Below are 17858 nucleotides of genomic sequence, written 5' to 3' on the forward strand. Positions count from 1 at the left end.
CTACTGAGCCTGCACTCTAGAGCCCGCAATCCACAACTGCTGAGCCCACGAGACACAACTACTGAAGCCTGTGGACCTAGAGCCCGTGCTCTGCAACAAGAGAAGCCACCATAATGAGAAGCCCGCGTACCTCAATGAAGAGGACCCCTGCTCGCTGCAACTAGAGAAAGCCTGCGAGCAGCAATGAAGACCCAACACAGCCAAAAATTAATTAATTATTTTTTTTAAAAAAAGAACAAAAGATGAGTCCCCTCTTAATATTCAGTACTCACCTCAGATAACTAGTTGGCCAACAACTCGGTAAAAGAATACGTGCCTTGAGCTGAGCGTAAGACCCACACTATAGCCCTCTAAGGCTCTGACTGGGGGAAAGGTGTTTTGAGTGCAGCCCATTTCACTCCTAAATCCCACTAGGTCACTTTCCCTGAAAGAAACAGCAAATGGAGAGATTGCTGCCCACACCTCTGGAAGGCTATGAAGAGAGGAAGTTTAATTATAATTCATTTAATTATTAGTAATTAATGATGATGATTAATACTCATTATTTGATAATTATATAGTTATTCAATAATATATAACATAAATAATTATTATTAATTAGTAATGAGCATGCATATCACATCAATAAGTGGAAATATGACATAAACTATTAGCATAAAAAGATTCTCAGATTGGGTCAAAAAATTAAAATCTAGCCCTTATTTGTAGATCACAGTGAAACTGCATGATGGATTATTAAAAAGGGCACTGTTTTCAAAAATCAGAGAAGCAGAATTCTAACATCAAAGATATCATTTGAGGCTGTGTGACCTCAGGCTTGTAGACCTCCTCTCTACAAGCTTCTGGTTGCCCAGCTACAAACCAAGGACATGGCTATCTCCAGGGGAGGCTCAAATATGGTAAGGAATGGACAAAGGTGTGTAACTTTCAGAATACTCAGGCTTTTCTCCTCAAAGTATGGTCCACGGACCAGCAGTCTGTGAAGGGACAGCTGATGTAGGCTGGACTCTCAGCTCAGAAAGCCTCCGCTAGAACCCTGGCCTGATCCCTTACTCGCTGTTTGGCCCTGGGCAAGTCACTGAATTTCTCTCAATCTCAGTGTCTTTACCTGTAAAATGAGGATATGTCTATCTGCATCATAAAGTCATTATGAGGATAAATAAGATGACATTAAACATGTGAGAAAGGACAAACTGTTATCACTACAGATACAGCTGAGATTAGAAAATAAGAGAGTATGATTTAAGTTTCACTGTAAATTAGAAATCGAGTTGACATGGCCAATTTTTCAAGCAAAATTTACATGACCCAACTGGCCCAAGAAAAAGTAGAAAACCACAGTAGACCAAAAGCCATTTAAAAATAATAATTTCTATGGTGCTTCTCTTTCAATGTTTCTGTCCGTTGAACATTTTTCAACATTTCAAAATTAAAAGTCAGGGTAAAAATAATACACTTAGACAAAGGTACTAGCCCAAGATGGTTTTCTAGCCAAATTCTAGCAAACCTTCAAGAGACAGATAATTCCCACTGTAGTCAGACTATTCGAGAACATAGGAAAAACTGGGAGTTACCCTCATCGATTTATGACAGCAGTATAATCTTGGTACCAAGATGGGACAAAGATGGTTAGAAATGTACCCCAATCTCCCTTACTGAGCAAGAACCGCACAGGAAAACCTTTCTCCACTATACACAGAGATGCAAAACAAAACGGAAAACCTAACTGAACTAAGGCACTTTAAATACCTAGCACCCGATCAGTAATTGGTTCTGATTAGTAAGATGTCATGTCTTATACGATTATTATAAGACCAATTTAGTTTCCATCTTTCTAGCACTTTCAGCTTCTTCAAAGTGTTTTAACAAAGGAACCTACTGAAATATGAAATTAAGTCAACAACCTTGGGAAAAGAATTGTCTTACAAGTCTTGAAAGAAAATTCAAATGATACAAAATAAACAACACCAACAAAAGTGAAACTTACAGGCCACACCACACACACACACACACACACACACACACACACACACACACACACCCTAAAGCTTATTAATTAAATTGAAACTGAGACTCTCTGGAGTAAGGGATGATGGGGAAAAGCATGAGTGAGTCAATAACTGCTTTTTTTCAAACTTTTTCACAATAATGAATGAAAAGATTCCTCTCCAATTTTACTGTTAACAAATGAAGAAAAAGAATTAAGTATACTCTTTAAAAATAAAAGGTGACCAGCAGAAGAACTTTAAAAATGACTATAGATATCATGGAAATAGCAGGAAGGGAGGGGAAAATGAGGCTGAAAAAAAAAAATCTAGATCAGTGATTCCCAACTTTGGTTGCTCATTAGAATACCTGGGGAAGAGTTTTTAAATCCTGATGCCTACTCCACATGCCAGGGCAAATAAATCCAAATCTCGGATGGGAGCCAGACATCAGAATTCGTTAAACCTCTGGATGTGATTCCAGCGTGTGGTTAAAGCTGGGAAGCACCAATTTACAGCAAAACATACAAGAGGGAAAGGAAAGAAAATAGCAAGGAGGTATAAAGAACAAAAACATCACCCAAAAATGAAGACAGAATTAATCATAAACAAGTTATATCAGTAAGTGGAAATACGATCAAATAATATATTAAAAGAAAAAGACTCTCAGGCTGGGTTAAAAATAATCAAAGCCCAAGGACCTACTGTATAGCACAGGGAACTCTACTCAATATTCTGTAATACCTAAATGGGAAAAGAATTTGAAAAAGGATAGATACATGTATATGTATAACTGAATCACTTTGCTGTACACATGAAACTAACACATTGTAAATCAACTATACTACAATATAAAATAATTTTTTTAAAAAAATCAAAGCATAATCTTTATTTGCAAGCCATAATAAATTGCATGATAAGTTATTTAAAAGAGCACTGTATTCAAAGTCAGAAAACCTGAATTCTAGAATCAAAGATGTCATTTGAGGCTGTGTGAACTCAGGCAAGGCACTTCCTCTCAACAAGCTTCTGGATCCACAGCTGCAAATCGAGGACCTGGCACTCTCCAGGAGAGGTTCAAATGTGGTAAGAAATGGGCAAAAGTGTTATAAACTTCAGAATACCAAGGCCTTGCACCTCACAGTGTGGTCCACAGACCAGCCGCATTGGCATCTTCCAAGAGCTTGTAAGAAATGCAGAATCTCTGGACCCACCCCAAACCCACTGTATCAGAATTTGCATTGTAACAAGATCCCCCAGGTGATCTGCGTTCATCTTAATGTTTGGGAAGCACTGCTCACGATGGCTATCTGACCTTCCCAAGAGTTGGAAAGACAAGAGCTATTGCCCGTTCTTGCTGTCTCATTGCCTCTGTATGAGGCTCCCTCTAACTAAAATGGCCTCCCCCATCCTCGTCTAGCTATAGCTCCTCCTTGATCTTTGAGGCACAGCTTAGATAAGCTCCAGAAGCATCCACACATATACCTCCCTCTGGGTTACCTGCCCTCCCTGTGCTTCCCTCTATCAAAACCTTCACCTGCTGGGCTGTGTAACTGTTGGCTTATGTGTCATCTCCCAGAACTAAACTGTGAACTTATTTTTTTTTAAACAAACAACTTTGTATTGAAATATAGTTGATTTACTTTGTTGTGTTAGTTTCAGGTGTACAGCAAAGTGATTCAGTTTATATATACATATATATATTCATTTTGTATATATATGTATTCTTTTCAGATGCTTTTCTATTATAGGTTATTACAAGATACTGAATATAGTTCCTTGTGCTATACAGTAGGTCCTTGTTGTTTTTCTATTTTATATATAGTGGTGTGTATATGTTAATCCCAAACTCCTAATTTAACCTTCATCCCACCCTTTCCCCTTTGGTAACCATAAGTTTGTTTTCTATGTCTGTGAGTCTGTTTCTGTTTTGTAAATAAGTTCACTGGTATCATTATTTTTTAGATTCCACATATAAGCGGTATCACATGATACTTGTCTTTCTGTGTCTGACTTACTTCACTTAGTATGATAATCTCTAAATCCATCCATGTTGCTGCAAATGGCTTTATTTCATTCTTTTTATGGCTGAGTAATATTCCATTATATGTACACCACATCTTCTTTATCCATTTATCTGTCAATGGACATTTAGTTTGCTTCCATGTCTTGGCTACTGTAAATAATGCTGCTATGAACATCGAGGTGCACGTATCTTTTTGAATTATAGTTTTCTCCAGATATATGCCCGGTAGTGGGATTGCTGGGTCGTATGGCAGTTCTATTTTTAGTTTTTTAAACCTCCATACTGTTCTCCATAGTGGCTGTATCGATTTACATCCCCACCAACAGTGCAGGACGGTTCTCTTTTCTCCACACCCTCTCCAGCATTTATGTGCAGACTTTTTAATGACAAATACTGTGAACTTTTGAAGGCATTTCAGGAAGTCCCTACAGTGTGCACAAGGTTCTTGCATAAGCAGAACTTAGCACAGAAACCACCCGTATTAGTTTCCTGCAGCTGCTGTTCCACGCTGCCTGGCTCTTAAATAACAACCTCTGCTTCACCTTCTCAAAGCACTTTTTACATCTGAAACTTCAGCCCCTTCCTGAGATCTTGAGCAACGTCACGCTGCCATCCCCCAAACCATACTGTTCTGACAAGGTCTCTCAGAGCTAAGGACCTTTAGAGTCAGGAACACCTTGGGAAGTTCCTGTGAATGAGAACCCGAGGACATTACACCTCCATGCTGTTCTCCACACACACCTGACGCCTCACACCATACAGACTCCACTGATGATTCCTTGCCAACCTAACAAGGGTTTGCTGAGAGCCCCAGGAACCAGCTGGCATGCCTGTTTAAGTGAGAGGCAGATACAAAAGAAGGTCAGACAGACTAGTATGGTACAGCCTTAGGCTCAAGGAAATCACAGTCTACTGGGATGTTCACCCCGTGGACAGCAATACAGGGATAATCCCAATTATGAGGCAGCGTGGAGAAGCAAAATAAAAATTTTATTGAAGCATAGTTGATTTACAATGCTGTGTTAAATTCTGCTGTACAGCAAATGATTCAGGAAAGACCAACTGCAACATGATCTGTAACATATTGGTTCTGATGTCAAATAATATATATCTGAAGAAATGTGACCAAAAGTTAACAATTGTTAACTCTGGAATGGTGGAAAGCTGAGTGACTGTTACCTAGTTCTTTGTACTTTTCTGTATCATTTTTCATTTCCTCAAAATAAGAATTAGAATTTAGGAAGAAGAAAATTGGGAGTGGGGGAGACTTCAATATTATGACTTTGTTAATTGTCAAATCCCTGGGCTCTGGGAACAGCCCTCATTTATTTCTAGGAATATGTAAACCAACACAGGTAATCTCTAAAAATTTTCCTGGTGCAATTCCAGGTTTACAAAAGGGACTAGAAAAGTTTTTGTTGAAGGAAGGAAGGAAGAAAAAAAGAAAGGAATTAAGAAGGAAGGAAAGAAACAGGGAGGGAGGGAGGGAGGAAGAAAGGGGGAAGGGAGGGAAGGAGGGAGAGGGGGGAAGGGGGAAGGGAGGAAGTGATCCCTGCTAGTTTAGGGCAGAAGCCTACACTGACTGGGCATCAGATTAAGTGACCACTTGACTACAGCCACAAAACCCTTTTCCTCCATTATATACTGGCCTGGGCCTTTTTCCAGTTTCCATTGTGTTCAGCCCTCCCTCCTCCATGGGTTCCAAGAACACAGCCTGAGGATGCAAACAAATGAGCCAGTAATTTTCAGGACATTCTCAATTCCTTGGCTGGGTCCCTGCAGCAACTGAATATTAAGCATATTAACTCTAACCTCCCTGCCCAAATTGCTTTGTATTGGATGCAATAATGAGCCTCGCAGGCAAGACAATTTTCCCAAGGCTTCAATGACTATTCCTGTCCAATGGGTGACACCCACAAGTCCTGAAGGCAGCCAGTTAATTTGGAGATGTCATACCAAACAAGGATGAGCACCCTCTACTGTGGGTGGTGGGAAATTCAGATCAGGCCACCTCCAGGCTAGGTCAGGCCAGGCACTGCCGGGAAAAACAGATCTCTCTATCCCTACCCTAACCCTAACCCTAACCCTACTCCTACCCCTAACCTTAACAGACTGTGAGAGCCCTCTTATCTAAACAGTAGATGCTGTATTATTGGTCCCTTGGGAACCACCACCAACACCACCACTATAACCAGGGAAAGCACTTTTGATTTAGGTCAATTTAGACCTGAAAATCAGGAAGATGTGTTTGAATTTGTTGCTCTACCATCAGGGATAAAGACAAAAGGAGACCCTCACTCCAAGTGGCACAGAGTTTGCTTCAAAGGAAAGTATCAAGCCCACACATTCCTTGGCCTTCACAAAGGTGAACTGGAGTGGCAACCCAGTGGTACACTTCAATGGTCTCTGAAAGGCATCACTGAGTGCCTCCTCCCAGCATGGAAATGAACAGGAAGGCTCCAGATAAGAGATGGCGCTACAACGACCCAGATCCACAAACCAGAACAAACCACTTGCTAAAGCACCCAATCCTAAATTTGCTTAAAAACAACAACAAAACCCTACAAACCCATGGTTCTCAACGAGAGGTACAATTTAGAATCAAATTTAGATGTATCTGTGTTCATTTGCCCACAACTGACCCCAGGGATTCCAATTCAGTTAGGTGTGGGGTGTGGCCCTAGAACACACATTTTGAAAATGTTCTTATGGAAATTCCAAGGCATAACCCTGGTAAAAGCCCATAACTTTAATATATTCCAAAGGTGTGTCTCGAGAATGCAAACCCAAACCTCTTCTTTCTTTCTTCCCTCTCTCCTTCCTTCAATTTAACAAATAGGCATTGAGTGTTATCTTGTTAATAACCAAACACCAGATTGCTTTCCAAACCTAGCAAAAAAGTTCTATTCGGCAGATGACTCAAGTCCTCAAGTCTTTCTCTGTCTAGTCATGAAGCAATCATAGACCCCACAAATCACACCCCCCAAAAGAACTCTGCCCCTTTTCTTTTTAATAGGGTGACCACCTGGACTTAAGGTGGAGAAACCTTTGGGGTCATTTTTAGAAGACAAATGGTAACCAGCAAAGGCCCTGAAGTCAGACAGACGTGGTCTTGAATCTCAGCTCCATTTCTTAGCTGTGTGTCCTTAGGCAAGTTTCCTAACCTCTCTGTGCTTCAATTCCTAAAGCTGCAAATACAAGGTAAAATGGACCTCCATGGATATCAGCCTGGACAGATGAAAACTGAAGACCAGATGGCCTCTCACCTAGTCAGGGATGATCGTACTCCCACCCTGCTTCAGATACAACCCTCCACACATTTACAGAATCAAAATCTTTGGGGAGAGGCAATACTGAATTGCCTGGGGTTGCCTAGAATAGACCAAGATTCAATTGTGCCCACCTGGTAGAATAAAGGTTCAAAAGAGAAAATCACCTTAGTAATAAAATGTAAATTGAAAAGTAGTAGTAATGATAGTTAATGTTTACTGTGGTATTTCTATGTATACATCATTATGCTAAGTGTTTTACATAAATTATCTCAGTCAATCCTCAAAACAGGGAGGGATTATTTTCAGTCCCATTTAAAGATGAGAAAACCACGGCACGGAGAAGTTACATAAGTTATCCAACGGTCTTCTACAACCCAGATTTGAACTCAGGCAGCTAATACTCTAGATCACCTTCTTAACAAGCAAGAGAGGTACATCTCTTGCATCCCTGAGTTTACAGGTTGAGCTACAATGAAATCTTGGGAGCCTGGTTTTGAATATTTTTTGTCACCTCCAGTCCCATTAGAGGAGGATCAATTATCTCCAAGGAGGCTGGTAACGCTGGCATCTGTTCAATTGAGATGGCTCTCTTGTCTCTTGGACATACACAGGCTTCATTCAGGACTGTCCTAGACCAAATTCCACAGGTGCCCACGGGATGAACGAGGCCACATGTGGCTCTGATCACGAGTTCTCTCTCCATCACAGCTCACTGACTGGCTGACTAGCCTCACTGACCTGTCACATCATCAGGAGACCATCTCCAAGTCTCTAGCAATCTTTGATTCTTGCTAAAGTTTCAGGTCTCTGCCCTCTGTGTTTTTGGATGCTGAAATAGACCAAGCAGTAGCCGAAGATGAAAAGGGACCACGTCTCCTCCCAGAGAAACAAGAAGCAAACATCACACACTCTTCATACCAGCTACCAAGGTTCACCTTTCTAGCACAACATTCATCTGTTTTGTCTCTTGCATGAAAAGCCCTTTTCAGCAGGGAAACATCGCAGCTGCTTTTACAGGACTGCACCTGTCTCATTTGGAGAAAAAGCCGAGTTCAGACAGCTGTAGCCGTCTTTGTGTTTCCTCTTCCTCGGGGCTGGCTGGGGCAGGAAGGGGATGCCTGGAGGAGCGACTGTGGGGTGGAACCACTCCAGCAAACGGCAGGGCGTGGAAGGTCCTGAAAATCCTGCTGCAGGCTGGCGGCAGTCATGTATGGAAAGTATCCAGGGCCACAAGTGATGCTCAGCCGCTGCCCTATTTTTGTGGCCGAAAGGACATTTTAACAAGGTTTAAAAACCAAGCCGTGAGTTTCTTGAAAACTTAAATATAATCTTACTATAGCATCCAACAGTTCCACTCCTAGATAGCTACCCCAGACAAATGAAAACTTATCTCCACACAAAGACTGGCATGAGAATATTCAGAGCAGCATTATTCATAACATCCCCAAAGTGGAAAAAGCCCAGATGTCCACTAATGGGTGAATGGAGTGGTCTCTCCATATAAGGGAATGTTATTCAGCAATAAAAAGAAATGAAGTATTGATACCTGCTACAACATGCGTGAACCTCAAAAACAGCCCAACACACAAAACCACAGAGTGTGTGATTCCACTGATATTAAATTTGCCAGAAGAGGCAAATTTATAGAAACAGAAAATAGATTAGTAGTTGCCTGGGGCTAGCAATGGGAGCAAGAAAAGGATTTTACTGGGGCGACGAAAATGTTCTAAAACTTCATGGTGGTGATAGTTACACACTTGTTCAATTTACTTTAAAAAAAACAACAACCGGTTGGCGCAGTGGTTAAGAATCCACCTGCCAATGAAGGGGACATGGGTTCGAGCCCTGGTCCGGGAAGATGCCACATGCCACAGAGCAACTACGCCCGTGCGCCACAACTACTGAGTCCGTGTGCCACAACTACTGAAGCCTGTGTGCCTAGATCCCGTGCTCCGCAACAAGAGAAGCCTCCGCAATGAGAAGCCCGCGCACCGCAACAAAGAGTAGCCCTTTCTTGCTGCAACTAGAGAGAGCCCGCACGCAGCAACAAAGACCCAACTCAGACAAATTAATTAATTAATTAATTTTAAAAGCCCTGAATTGTACACTTAAAATGGGTGAATGTTGTGCCATGTAAATTACACCTCCATAAGCTTAGGTTTTTTTCAAGTCACCAAACGTTCAGATTTTTTAAAAACCCAAATGATGTGTGTATCAGACACCCTGGGAGGTTGCTGCCGTCAGCCCCGCCCTGAGCAGAAGGAGAGAAATGAGGCCAGTGTGGGGCTATCCTTGAAGGCTGGAAATGGGATTATGGGGGGCTGATGCCCAAAATACTGGGCACATCTTTTAAAAGTGGTTTGATTTTTAGAATCCTGAAAAGCTCATAAATATCACATGACTCTAGAATCAAGAGCACCAGGTCAAAATGGCCACCTGAATCATGGCGTACCTGTCACAGTCTCGTCTATTCCATGTCACCCGACACTAGCTGTTCAGAGCACCCAGGGAGGTCCGAGTCCGTTCTGGACACAACGTTTTGGAAGGAACATTGAAAAGTTGACTCTACCCGGGAAAGCTGCTCTCCATCTCAGGCCCACGAGAGTCTCCTGTGCTATAATCAGTTGTGCTGTGAGTTGTTTCAAATCATAAAAAAAAAATAGTTTAAGTGACTTGTTAAAAAAAAAGAAAAGTTGGTATCACAGTCAAGATTTCCCCAGTGGTAAAAGAAAGCAATCTCTCTCTATCCCAAATCTGCTTTCTAGTTCCTTATGCTGATGTCCATTCCATTTTGTGTTACATTATGAACATCTTCCCAGAGATTAATTTCCCAGACACACCTTCCCATGTGTCTTGCTCTTAAGGTAGACTTCCTCATCAGCTTCCCTTGCCCATCTTCTTAAATAGCACTTCTTCCCCCAACTCCCCTCCTCCCACCCAAATTTCTTTCCTTCTTAGCTCTTATCACCACCTAACATATTACAGACTTATCGCCCCATTAGAAGTGCACTCTGAGGGCTTCCCTGGTGGCGCAGTGGTTGAGAGTCTGCCTGCTGATGCAGGGGACACGGGTTCGTGCCCCGGTCCGGGAGGACCCCACGTGCCGCGGAGCGGCTGGGCCCGTGAGCCATGGCCGCTGAGCCTGCGCGTCCGGAGCCTGTGCTCCGCAACGGGAGAGGCCACAACAGTGAGAGGCCCGCGTACCGCAAAAAAAAAAAAAAGAAGTGCACTCTGAGATGTCCAGGACTCTTCCTCTTTTTTACCAGCTGAATTCCAAGTACCTAGTACAATGCCTGATCTGTGATAAGTGCTCTATAAATATTTGTTGAATGAATCAGTGAAGTGAAGGAAACTTAGGTTATTGTCAAACTATAGTTGACAAGCTCAGTTCCTTTAAAAAAAAAAAAATCAAATCAAACCAACTCATATCTGTAGGACTTACTACATGTAGGGCTTGTGCTATGCCAGGCTCGACCCCTACTCATATCCCCACTTCCCAATCTGGTTTGTGATGACTTGTGATTAAAGACTAGCTATGTGCCTCAAAACACTGCCGCTGTCCTCATTTATCCCCACTCAGTTTCCCAAATGATCTACTGCCCTTTGGTTTCACCTCCCACCATGTATCCTCCAATGCAATACCATGGCACTGAAGGCTCTGATGACCTGGCCCCAACCTACGTGGTCAGCCTCACCTGCCACCATTATTCCTGGACCCCACTGTGGCTCTCATACAAGAAAATAATGCAGCCTCAATACCCTGCATCCAACTGAAGAATCTTGCACTCCGTGAATTCTGCACCCTATGACCTGTCTTCACCTTAGCTTGCCTATTTAATTATTTGATCTTTGCTAAATCTAAAATTCAACTCTGATCATTTTATAAGCATTTATTATTTCTATTCACTCCATCACTTACTGAGCATTTAAATAAAAATGAGACTTGCCATAAAACAAACGAATAAATATTACAAAATAGAAACAGACTCACAGATACAGAGAACAAACTAGTGGTTACCAGTGGGGAGAGGGAAGGGGAGAGGGGCAAGATAGGGGATTAAGAGGTACACACTACCATGTATAAAATAAATAAGCTACAAGGATATATTGTACAGCACAGAGAATATAGCCAATATTTTATAAAAATTTTTAAAGGTAGTATAATCTATAAAAATATTGAATCACTGTGCTGTACATCTGAGACTAATATAGTATTGTAAATCAGCTATACTTCAATTTAAAAAAAAAGACTTGCCATTTTTAAATGCCTACTATGCAAAACGGAAATTTCACTTGCAAGTGACAAAACCAATTTAAGCTAGCTCAAGCCAGAGAGAGAAAGAGAGAGAGAGAATAGAGAATTTATTGGTTCATGTAGCTGGAAAAGGGGAGGCATGACAGGACCCAGAAACTCAATATGATCAGAGCTCTTTCTTTCACCTTCCTTCTCTTGGTTCTGTTTCCTCTGGGTTGGCTTCACTCTCGGGAAAGTGCTTTCCCACCAGATGGCAACAGCAACTCAGCGTTTATATGGCCCTTGGCACCTATCATCTCAGAAGGCTGAAAAGTGCCTCTTCCTGGTATATCTAGTCAAAGTCCCAGAGAAGGCATGGATTCATCCATCCAGGTCACATGTCTTCCTCTGAACCAATCCATGTGGCCAGAGTCATGGCACTGTGCCTGTCCCATCTAAACTGAGTGGGCTGAGAATAAACAAGGTTCGGGTGCCCAGAGGAAAACAAAACTGACCACCACACTTAATTCACATCAGGCACCATACACGCATCATCTCACTAAATCACAAACACCCTGGGTAAGTATTATTATCCCCTAATGAGGAAAGTGAGGCTCAGAAAGGTTAAACAAGTCACCCAAAGCCACAGGGCTAGTAAATGGCAGAAGTGGGGTCTGACTCAGGAACTTAACACACACCAAGGTCCTGTACTCAGGCTCTTTGCTGGGCCCAGAAGATACAGGGATGAAAAGTATACAATCTGTGCGCAGGGGAAGCAGATGTGCCAGCATACAATTATGATATAATATGACAACACGTGCTGTGACTCACACCAAAATTTGGGAGGTAACAGAGCTGAGTAGCCAAGAGCTCAGGCTTTTGAGTCATTGAAAACTGGGTTCTAATTCCAGCTCTGCCGCTTACAAGCCATGTGACCTTGAACGAGGTCTGATTTCCACATCTGCAAAAAGAGAAGGGGACAGGGCTGCAGAGACAAAGGCAAAGAAGCAGAGGGAGAGCAGTACCTGTGGAAACAGGGAGACCAGGGTACATGGAGGAAACAAACCCTGGTGAGATGCAAGAGCGAAGGGTGTTCCGAAGTCAAACGATGACGACTTCCAATGCCAATATCCAAGATGGTGCTCTCAAGTTCAGTTCAACGTTTCCCAGCCTCCAAGCTCTGTATTCCCCACCAGGCAGTGCCAAGTTTTCAGTAAACCCAAGAGGAGCTGGGTAACTTGTAAGGTTGGAGCTTCTCAGCCTCTGGCAGCTCTCTTCAGCAGATGAGCTTGATTCCTCCTGACAGCACAAGCACTTGCCATGCCCAAAATGAAACTGGCTGCTTAGAAAGTTCATCTCCCTTTCCGTGCTCTATTTTCTCTCTCTCCAGACTCGCAGCCATCCTCCTGGCACAAGCCCAGACTTCCCTCCTCCAGAATCTCCCCACAACTAGTCTAATTGGGATGCTGCGGGAAGCCCCGTGGGGACATCCTGCCCTTCCTCCTTCCAAGCCTCCCTACAAGAAGCTTTGCAAAAATAGGAAGCAGGAGCTAGGAATACTGGAAGACCTGTGGTGGTAAGCAAGGAAGAAGGAGACAGGTGGCCTGAAATGCAATTCAGACAGGACCCACTGGAGACTGAATGTGGCAGGCAATAATGAAAAGACTGCATCTCCTCCAGTCTTAAGACACCTTCAATCTACAGATGCATCGTACATTCAGAAACACTTGCCAAGATAAAATAAACCCAATTACTCTGCCTATACACTCTTACAGTACATTTCAAAAATATTAATAATATTTTTAAAGTCTTAGCATCAAGGAAAGATAGCAATTGAAAAATAAATTTTACTGAGCACATAGTATACGAATGTTCGTTTTTTATATATTTTAATTTTTATTCTTATTATATTTTCTTGATTCTAAGCATTTTTCATGTTCTTTTATTTTACTTTTATTTATTTATTTATATTTTTGGCTGCATCGGTTCTTAGTTGTGGCACGCAGGGTCTTTGTTGAGGCATGTGGGGTCTGCGTTGAGGCACGTGGGATCTTTCGTTGCAGGCGTGCAGGCTCTTCATTGCGGTGCCGGGCTTCTCTTTAGTTGTGGCGTTCAGGCTCCAGAGCACGTGGGCTCTGTAGTTTGTGGCACACGGGTTCTCTCGTTGAGGCGCGCAAGCTCAGTAGCTGTGGGGTGCGGGCTTAGTTGTCCCACAGCATGTGGGATCTTAGTTCCCCAACCAGGGATCGAACCTGCGTCCCCTGCATTGGCAGGCGGATTCATTACCACTGGACCACCAGGGATGTCCCATAAGCATTTCTCATGTTCTAACCAACTTTTATCTTCACAAAAACCTGGTGAAGTAGTGTTTATGCCCATTTTATGGAAAAGGAAACTGAGGCTCAATTAAATTAAGTAATCCACGAGGGAAGAGCCAGTGAGCAATGGAGTGGGAACTCAAATTAAGGTCTGTCTGAATCAGAGCCCACATATTTTTTAAAATCAGTTTCACTGAGATATAATTTACATACCATAAAATTCAGCCATTGTAAGTATACAATTCTATGATTTTTTTTTTTAGTGAACGTGTGATATTTTGATCATTACCGGCCTCCTACTTTAGACATTTCCAGCACCCCAAGGAGTTCCCTCATGCCTATTTGCCCCCACCTCCAGCCTAAGGCAACCACCAATCTACTTACTACAGATTTGCCTTCTCTGGATATTTCATAATGGAATCGTACAACAACTAGCTTATACATCTGGTTTATTTCATTTAGCATGTTTCTGAAGATCACCCATGTCATAGCAGTTATAGTATTTCAATCCTTTTTATTGCTGAATTGTATTCCACTGTATGGGATGTACCACATTTTGTATATCCATTCATTGATTGATGGACATTTGGATTGTTTCCACTTTGGCGCTATTATGAATAATGCTTGTATCAATATAAATATTCATGGATATGTCTTTGTGTGAACATATGCTTTCATTTCTCTTGGGTAGCTTCCTAGCAGTGAAATTGCTGGGTGGTATATGGTAAGCTTACATTTCAAATAACTGCCAAACCGTTTTCCAAAGCCACTGAGCCATTTTACGTTTCCATCCATGCCCATACTATTCTCTATTAACATGTCCTGCCCTGACTGAACTTCAGATATGTCCGAGAGTGCGGAGAATTAGTGAGCTAAGCCCCGAGACAATGCTTTTACGTGAGTCCACTGCAGGAGAGCACTGGTTGGGGATAAAGATGAAAGCAAGAGGTTCTGATGGCCCAAGAAAGAGAGGTGGGGATGAAGCAAGAACCAGGTGCATGGCCCCTGGAACATTCTAGAGAGGTGATGAATGGAGAAACTGAAGGCTCTGTTTTCATGAGATGTTTTAGTATAAAGCCCAAGCAGGATGGCTCTGGAGCTCAGATAGTACAGTCTATCTCAGAGTTGGGGAGAGATGACTTCTCACTGCTCTAGAAGCTTCAGATCAGCACCTTTGAGTCCATGTGAGGTGATACAAGAGCACCAGCACCATTAAGGACCCTCAAGAGCTTCTTAAGCTGCAAATAATGACAATGAGGCCAAAGTAGAAGGAAGAACATGGCGGACACTATGAGATGAATGCAGTCAGACAAAAGCAAGCACAGCGTGAACCTGCTGCAAGAATTCTCAGACAGAGAGAATGTTTGCATGGGCAGAAGTCCTGTGTGTGTGAATATGAGAACAGCCAAGAAAATGTGGGCAATCCCTGCTCTTGTGACTCCATCTCCCCCAAAGGCTGAGAATCCTGGGAAGACTGGGTTACATCCAAGAGCAGAGCTGATTCTCACCTGAGACTTCTTGCTCAGCAGATGCGACCCTGGCTTCCTTCCCATCAGCCCCTGCTTCTCCCACTCACCTGCTCATGAGACATTAAGGACACTCTGTGGTCCCAAATGTGCAATAAGACATCCAAGAAACATAATCATATTTCTCTATGTATAACGAAACTATATAAATCAGGCTCAAAGGAGATAAATCATCAAACTCATGCCAGGAGATCTTTAAGGAGGAAGCTTTCTTCCTATCCCAGAGATGGATAAGGCTGAAAGGCAGGGGGGTGGAGGTCCCAGGTGGGTCTCTTCCTCAACGTGTGAGCTTTGAAGTCTGACACATCTGAGTTCCAATCCCAGCTCTGCCATTGACTAGTCATATGACTTTGGGTAAGTTATGCAATCTTCTTGACTCAATTTCTTCATGTTATAAATGAGAAAACTTCACGGGCTATTGGGAGGACTAGACATAATGTAGTCAAAGAGATTCACACATTGTAGGCCCTCAAAAAAAGTACAAATAAGAAAAGATTTTTTTTTAAAGGTGCTGCTGGGACTTCCCTGGTGGTCCAGTGGTTAAGACTCTGTGCTTCCACTGCTGGGAGTGTGGGTTCAATCCCTGGTCAGGGAACTAAGATCTCGCAGGCTGCACGGCCAGAAGAAAAAAAAAAAAGGGTACTGCTATAGGAATAGACTATCAAAACTTGTCAGCTCCCTCTGTCAACCCATGACCTGTGTCCCTTAAGAATGAAGTCTGGAAGTTGACTTAGCAATTTATCCTTTAAATTAAGATGACTTTTGGCCCAGGCAGAATAATAATTATTTTTCCCTGAACAGTGACTGCATCGGATGCCATATTGACTGGGGATTAACAGGGACAAAACAAGTCATGGAGAGTGAATTCTCCCTGAACATCAAGGGGAATCAGTGAAGCATCATAGCAGCAGAGAAAGGAGGAAAGGGTGGGGGTGGGGGGTGGGGGTGGAGTCAGGAGGGAGGACAAAAGGATGAAAACCAATTACAACATCATGGATGAAATGCTTCCCAAGGCCCAGCTGCGACCCTGACTTTACCATGTGATCAACTCGATCAAGAAGGTTACACTGGGGCACCAGATGGGATGGAGGGAAAATATGTCCTCTCTCTCTTATCCCTAGAATTTCAGAGGGGCAGCAATGGCTACCATGGACCTCCTGGCCCTGAGGACCACCTGAGAACAGAGGGACCTGGTAGAGGTGAAGAAAGTGTACCTCTTGGACACAGAGGGCAGGTCAGAATTCTAAGAAAATAGCAGCCCTTAGGCTGCCTGTAATTCCTTCTGAAGGCTGCTCTGCCCTGGAGGTTGAGCCTGGAGCACTGTGCCAGGGGCTTGGGGACGTGACAACAAATAGACGGAATAGTAACTGGTCATTCATTGGTCATGGCAGACACATGAGGTTCTGGGTCCTGGGGACAAGCATGGAAGTTCATGCACACAGGACTCAGCCCCAGGTGTGCTACTCAGATCTGCAGCCCCAACTTCAAGAGATTCAAACCCAAAAGCCTTCAGGGAGGAGGACAGGCAGGGTGTGTAAATTAGTAAAGTGGAACTGGCCCCGGGGTGAGTTGGGAGCACACCCCCCACCCCGAAAGAGGCAGCCATTCTCAGCGTCACCATCATGTATGCAGGAATTTGGGCCTGGCATGGCCACATTCTCCTGATGTTTCATGAGAAGCCCAAATCTGGAATTTACTATGAAATCTTTCGATTTTCAAAAGACAGCAACTAGCTTAAAAGAGTTTTTTATTTTATATACCATTGTGCTACTCAAACAAAAGACAATTGCTGGCCAAGTCTGCCTCAGGACTCCAGTTTGTAACCCTAACCCTAACTCAATATTTTTCTGTCTTTAAGGACATCTGTGCTACCCTTTTTCGTAGAGTGGAAACTTCGGGAGGGCAACAGCAAGCTTATAACCTCTCAGTCTCTGGGACTGTCCTGAAGAGAGGGTCAAGCCTGGGGTATGAATGAGCCGGAAGAGGACCCATCATTGCTGTGTAAGCTATACCCGCAAGGTATTAGAAGCCAAAAAGGGACATTCGTCTGTATTTGTGCTGGAAAATTTCTGCTGATATGTTTTGTCGTGCATGTTATTTAAAAAGACAAGTTGTAAAACCACTGTGGAGAACAGTATGGAGGCTTCTTAAAAAACTAAAAATAGAACTACCATATGACCTAGCAATCCCACTCCTGGGCACATACCCAGAGAAAACCATAATTCGAAAAGATACCTGCGCCCCAAAATGTTCATAGCAGCATTATTTACAATAGCCAAGACGTGGAAGCAACCTAAATGTTCAACAACAGAGGAATGGATAAAGCAAATGTGATACATACATACAATGGAATACGACTCAGCCAGAAAAAAGAACAAAATAATGCCATTTGCAGCAACGTGGATGGACCTAGAGATTGTCATACCGAGTGAAGTAAGTCAGACACAGAAAGACAAATATCATATGATATCACTTATATAGGGAATCTAGAAGAGAA

The 17858-nt window shown here is 42.8% G+C and overlaps 1 protein-coding gene across 2 annotated transcripts in view; it reads right to left on the reverse strand.

Annotated features, from left to right (window-relative positions):
- SHISA9 (shisa family member 9) overlaps positions 1 to 17858 on the reverse strand; it is a 296188-nt gene that overhangs the window by 98502 nt on the left and 179828 nt on the right. The gene's annotated exons all lie outside the window — the stretch shown is intronic.

Source organism: Aethalodelphis obliquidens, unplaced genomic scaffold, assembly GCF_003676395.1.
Source record: "Aethalodelphis obliquidens isolate GAN/ISIS:26980383/991018 unplaced genomic scaffold, ASM367639v1 scaffold18, whole genome shotgun sequence".
In the NCBI taxonomy this organism is placed as follows: Eukaryota; Metazoa; Chordata; class Mammalia; order Artiodactyla; family Delphinidae; genus Aethalodelphis; species Aethalodelphis obliquidens.